The sequence below is a fragment of the Gigantopelta aegis genome, chromosome 10 (assembly GCF_016097555.1).
Source record: "Gigantopelta aegis isolate Gae_Host chromosome 10, Gae_host_genome, whole genome shotgun sequence".
NCBI lineage: Eukaryota > Metazoa > Mollusca > Gastropoda > Neomphalida > Peltospiridae > Gigantopelta > Gigantopelta aegis.
The window spans coordinates 42791366-42798132 of record NC_054708.1 but is presented as its reverse complement, the minus strand read 5'-3'; positions in this window follow the sequence as shown (position 1 = coordinate 42798132).

The following is a 6767-nucleotide window of genomic DNA, read 5'->3' as shown; positions in this document are numbered from 1 at the left end:
TGACGTTGTTAAATTTAATTGACTAGTAACACGGGCATACTCAATGAACCAGGAATGAAATGTTTTCAACTCTATAGCGTTTGGGCTATATGCCTGTATAAATAAAAATACAACTAAAACAATTCCATTTACATTTATATATTAGGGTGGGGTGGGTTATTGAGAGTGTGTCACACGCATTAACTAGTGATGTCAATGTTTTATGTGTACACATTCAACCCACTACGTTTACCCAGAATTCTTTGCGGTCAACTGACAAAAGTAACAAAGATGGTGGCCATTGCATATTTTGTCATAAATTATCTAGGAAAACCCCTCTTGTCGTCTAGTGCAAGACTTTAAAAAAAAAACCCCACATTATTTTAGAGTTAATTATGGAAATATGAGTGGGGTCGATTAATTTGTAGTCCTACAAATAAATGTAAAAATAACGAAATATTTAGTTTCAACTTTATCATAGGACCTTTAATGAATGAACCTTGAACACAAAACTACACATAGGTTATTTGGTGCGAAACGAAGGTAAGTATACACATGTATAGGAATATGATTAGTCGCGCGTCAGTGCTCAGTGATAAATATTAAATAACGCAACTCTTGCCGCATCCAAAGTATAAATGTGACTTAACACTGCGCACAGGTGATAAAGTCATGTAATGTATCTGTCTGGGAATAAAATTGTTAAAGGTAACACGGTTGACAGATGATGAAACCCAGAACATCAATAGCACACAGAAAGAAAGAAATGTTTTATTTAACGATGCACTCAACACATTTTATTTACGGTTATATGGCGTCAGACATATGGTTAAGGAAGGACCACACAGATCTTGTGAGAAAACCCGCCGAGGCCGGTCACAGGTGATAAAGTTATATAGTGTACCTGCCTGGGAATAAAATTGTTAAAGGTAACACGGTTGACAGAACATCAGCAGCAGACGACACTATCGTTACAGGGCGTAGCGTGAGCTGGACCTGGGGTGTGTGTGTGTGTGTGTGTGTGTGTGTGTGTGTGTGTGTGTGTGTGGAGGGGGTCGAATATGAACCAAGTGAACCTTTTCTATTTTGTTTTTGCAGCACCAGAAACTCCATATGTATAAACCTGTATGATTTAGTTATAAAAGCGGACCCCAAACCTCACCCCACCCCCCACCCCCACCCCAGCCTACGCCCCTGCGTTAAATGCATCACGTGCTTACCGTATTTCCTCTAATACGCGCGTGGTCCCATTTAAGAGCCAGGCTTCAATAAGCAATTGGCCTGTCATGGACAGAACTCTGGCGAAGTCAGAGGTTATTCCCACGACAGACAGAGGCAGACACACAGAGACACACACACACACAGAGAGACAGACGGAGACAGACAGAGACACAGAGAGAGACACACAGACAGGCACACACGCGCGCGCTTGCGGGCCAGGCAAGCATGTGTTACTTTATTTAGGGTTTTGTGCTTACTGGTTGCATTTTGTTACAGTTTGAATTTAAAGTTTATAAATAAATAAAATGGTAAATTTTTGTTTTTAATTGCTAAAATGTGCTTTAAAAAAAAAAGCGCCAGGATTTCTCCGGCACGTATTAGAGGAAATACGGTACTTTGAAGCAGAAACTCGTCTGGGTTTATTGACTCGTATGCTGCTGCATTGTAGAGTGTTTTCCCATAGCCACATATCGCATCGATGTATTGTGTACTGCGGAGTGGTCAAACTTCCCAGAATACCCTCGAAAGTGTAGGCCACGACATTGCATCATCAAAACAAGCCGTTTCTTAGTACATAGCAGTGGTTAAGATTTCTGTGCGCCACGTGAATACGGAATATATGTTATGTTTTGGAAGAAGCTCTAGACTAGCAATTCGTTTCATTATTCATAGGCTAATATCCAACGGAAAACATCGGCGAGGCGGTATTTACATTGGCATGCTAGCACTGTACTGAACATTTGGTGTTGGGAACTTGACACGTGTTTCGGAGCAGTGTTGTGGAAGTGTTCTGTGTTTTGACGGATCTTAGTCTTCACAGTCAGCTCCGATTAAAAATCTCCACACTCACTTCACTCATACAGGGTTGCTATGATTCGAGTTAGTAGTATAATAAATGACGTGTTAACTACAGTACACCGATAATTAAAGTTAATCCTGTTTGTAAAAATATATATTTATAAAAATTGTAGTAAGATATATTTGGGTAAAAAACAATAGATGTTGACATTATCTCTGTTTACCGGCCTCGGTGGCGTCGTGGTTAGGCCATCGGTCTACAGGCTGGTAGGTACTGGGTTCGGATCCCAGTCGAGGCATGGGATTTTTAATCCAGATACCGACTCCAAACCCTGAGTGAGTGCTCCGCAAGACTCAGTGGGTAGGTGTAAACCACGGGAAATACTTAATCGTAGCCACCAGGATGTAACATCTCGCGAAATGCGATTTTAAGCTACGCCCTTTTTCGTAAGCCACGCTCCATGCCATAAACGAGTCTGATATGTTTCCGCGGGAAATAAACATAAATATGAACGAATAGGCCTAATTCCCTAGTAAATTATGTCAAATATAGATCTGTGTTATTGTAACGAGCATTTAATAAAATATTAAGTAATACAAATCAGTTTTATAACTGAGCGTTATTCAATGTGTTGTTTTCTTCTAATCTGTACTTCCGATGTTTTGACGTACCTACGTAGTCCGATACACCTGCCGTCAACTCGGCAACTGAGTAACAGTGAGTTTATGACAGATGTATCGGGACTACAAACAACCATGTAAAGTTAATCGTTTGTAAACGTGACACAATATTAATAATACGTGAATAATATAATATATCGCATAGTTTGGGTGGTTTTTAATTATTATTATTATTTTTTTTTTTTTTTTTTTTTTTTTGGGGGGGGGGGGCGGTTAACGTCTGTATCAGATATATAAACATGAATATATATATATACAGTATATGTAAAAATTAATATATAATCGTGCGTTAATTCATAATCTACCACCTACAGGTACGGTGAGGTTAAATTGACCGAACACCTGACCTAATGTGACGGGACATGCTCTTATCTTTTCGCCTGTGGCGATGTTAATTGTTTTAGAGGGCCGTGTGCAGCTTGGTTACGTAATACCCCCCCCCCCCCCCCCCCCCCCCCGCGCGACGTGGTAGAGCTGCGTCCCAATATGCAATAAGACCAGGTGTGGAGGCCATGTGGCCAGTAGTTACGTAATAACTCCGGTAGTGCGGTTTACGACCGGGATATTTCTAGCGAACTGGCGACAGTAAGTCTGGCCATCTAAGAAAAAATACCGTCCCTGGGAGTTGTGGAAATATCACATGATAGGTGAGGTACCGCGTTGTGCCCCCAGGCGATTTTCTCTGTTTCTTAGATTTTTGAATAAATAGATAGGATTTTAGATATATCGGCGAGAAACATTGGAAGGCTCCCGGGGAACGTTTGTCCGACTGGACTGGTAAATATATTTTTCTGCTCTGTTGTATAACTTAGATGTCATTGATGTGACTTTAAATATTTTGATACTGTATTATACCAATATTCTTTAGACAGTGATTCCGGTAATCTGACCAAGTAAATTGTAGGATTCACTGTTCTAATATTTTTATACGAGTATTTGGTAAGATAAAGCTTAGCCAGTTATCCTAGAGGACCTAGGTAAACTGTAGGTTATTGTCTTTATTGTGATATGTACCAGTATTAATTCTGTATTACGCGGTTACTGAATGAGTATTTAAGGGTTAATTAAAAATTAACCAGTTAGGAATAGAGTTGTAATTCCTTTATTAAGTTCCCCTGGCAGCGTTTCTCAATTATCACACGTGTGTGGGTTGTATCACGGTGAAGTGATTAGGATATTGTGTAAACTAGACGCCTAGTGATTAACTAATTAAGTGATTAGTTCTGGGTTGTTATTATATTGTTGTTGTTAATTAACTACTGGGGCAAGTACATTTGTCAGCGTAGTGTTAATACAGATTCCAAAGTGTATTGTGTTTTGTTGTGTTTTCTAGTGAACTAAACGTGCTACATATATATATTTATATAAGATCTTACTCTGATTACACCTAGAGCCGAGCCACTCGGGTATTAGACTGCCCGATACGGAGAGATCTAATAGATATACAGTTAGGAGAGATATTTGGATAATCGTGTTTTATTCAGTTACGGGTATTATAGGATCCCCGTGACACCTAACAACGTGGTACATGATATTTGGCACACCGACATACATACAGATGCACACAAGCGGCACATATACATATATTGTAATACATACACGATATTTGGCTAATGTGCTTGGATTACTAGAACAAAAATATGGAGAAAAAAAAAATTAACAACTAAAAACACTGAGCAAATTTATCAAGGAGACCGATGTTTGTAGGTCCCATTGATAAATTTGTCACTAGTGTTTACGTTAATATCAGTTTAATTTAATCCAGACACTTGTAAATTGTAACAGGATTTTATTCCACTTTAGGCTTACCTCTCCATTTCTCGCTTTGGCGAGTTCGGAGATAGACTCAAGGCTTGATGCAAATTGCAACAGAAATGTTTTATGTGTCAGTTACCCTTCAACACGCATGATTGGTACATGTGTATTTTGTGTCCACAATCCATTATACATAAAATAAATATCGAGGTTATTGGTGGGTTTTGCTGCTGTTGATAGAGGTGGGGGGGGGGGGGCGTAGCCCAGTGGTAAAGTGCTCGCCTGACGATCAGTCGGGTCTAGGATAGATCCCCGTCAGTGGCTCATTGGGCTACTTCTCATTCCAGCCAGTGTACCAAAGCTGTGGTATGTGCTATCATGTCTGTGGGACGGTGCATATAAAAGATCCTTTGCTACTATAAGACTATGTGTCAGAATGACCAAATGTTTGACATCCAATAGTGGTGTCGTTAAACAAAACCAACTTTACCGGCTGTTATTGTTGTTTGTTATTTTTACGAGGTAGGGGTTAGACAAAAATAATACGATTTTTCCGTTATGTTGTACGGGTCTATCGTGGGCGGGAGTTCGCTGCTTGAGAATTAGTTTCTTCCATCTGCACTTTTTCGAAATGTTGGGAAATTGAGTTTGAAAGTATGAAGTGTTGGTATTACTAAATAAGCTTTTATTACAAGACGCCAGGTATATCATATGCATTTTTAACTTGAACACTGTCAACTGGGCATATAAAACTCGAAAAAAATATTAGTAAATACTCCAAAACAACAAAATAAGACTTTGAGACAGAACATAATAATTACAACAAATGAAACTTATGCAGTAAATTATACTGTTTTATTTGCTTTACAATAGATTTGCCCATAGGTTTCTTATAAAGTGGAATAGTCAATGAAAAGTTCACATTTTCTTTATCCTGCAGCTTCCAGCAAGTGAAAACATATTTCGTAAATATCAAATATCAGTGAAACCCCTCTAAACCGGACATCAATGGGACCAAGTAAAATGTCCGGTTTTCAGAGGTGTCCGGTTTTAAGGGGTCTGCATTTACGTAACTACCTTTCCTTCCCCATTAAATAGTTCAGCTTATCGTTTATTTCTGCTAATGATCTTTGCAAACTCTGCTTTATAAACCTCTCGCTTCTTGATAATGTCTCCAACTGCTGAATTTCCCATACTAAACTTTTCACCCCAAAATCTTAACGTTCGTTTAGGTTTACTTTCGAAACTTTTAATTATTTAAAGTTTATAATCGTGTGATAGTTCAACACGGTGACGTTTAGCTGGTCGTTTTGTTATGTTGAAAATCGATATGAAAATAAAATGTTACTAACATTTGTTCGACCATGCAAAGCCAACGTTACTTTTGTTTACTCTTTATTTAGCTAAATAAATGTTTTTAAAAGAGCAACAAATTCACACGATAGGAAGATAGTGAATTAAATTCATTGTTATTTTGTTCGATCTTTGAAGCAAATCATGTTACACGTTTGTGAAGGAATATATAGACCGTAAATCACCTTCGTGACTTAAAACATCTAACCCAAACCCGAACTCGGCTTATCGTAACCAACACAATGCTTGTGTAAATTAAATATCTACGCTGGAGATGGGTCTTTTGTTAAATGTTTATTGACATGTTTCCAACCTTGCCTACTTAGGGGCGTGTAACTGTGATTACATTGATAACAGCGAACCCGAGCATGTGCACATTATGTGTTCGCAGACAGGTAATCCGGCTGGAGTGACATTAGGAGCAATTAGTGGTGTCACATTGACTGGTAGTGGTTTGGTCATTCGGTTTTCATGGGGACGATTTACACTAAATTGACACATTGGGACCGAATTGTTTGTCCGGTGTTCAGTTTAGAGATGTTTCCGGTTTAGAGGGGTAAATTTTAGTGTTAAAAGATACGCAAATCACGGGACCGTGTAAAACGTCCGGTTTTGAGGGAATTCCGGTTTACTGAGGGTCCGGTTTTGAGGGGTTTCACTGTATATTTTAATAAATTATATCCATGTAATAAATAGGAAAAGAAATTTTTTTTTTTTTTTTTTTTTTTTGGCAATGCAAACTACAGCACTTAGTTATATCTCTGAAACACATTAAATAAAATTAGTATTCTATTAAAACACGTGCTTTTAATAACTTGTAAAACCAAAAGAAAAGGCCAACTTCTGGAAACTGTTTAACGTTAATAAAGAAAACAGTAATTCCATTTTGTAGTTTAGTTAGGTTTATTTTTCTTTTGAATGGTTCTGGTGTCCATCAGTCTATAAAGTTTAACGTCAACAAAATAACGTTCGGATCTTCA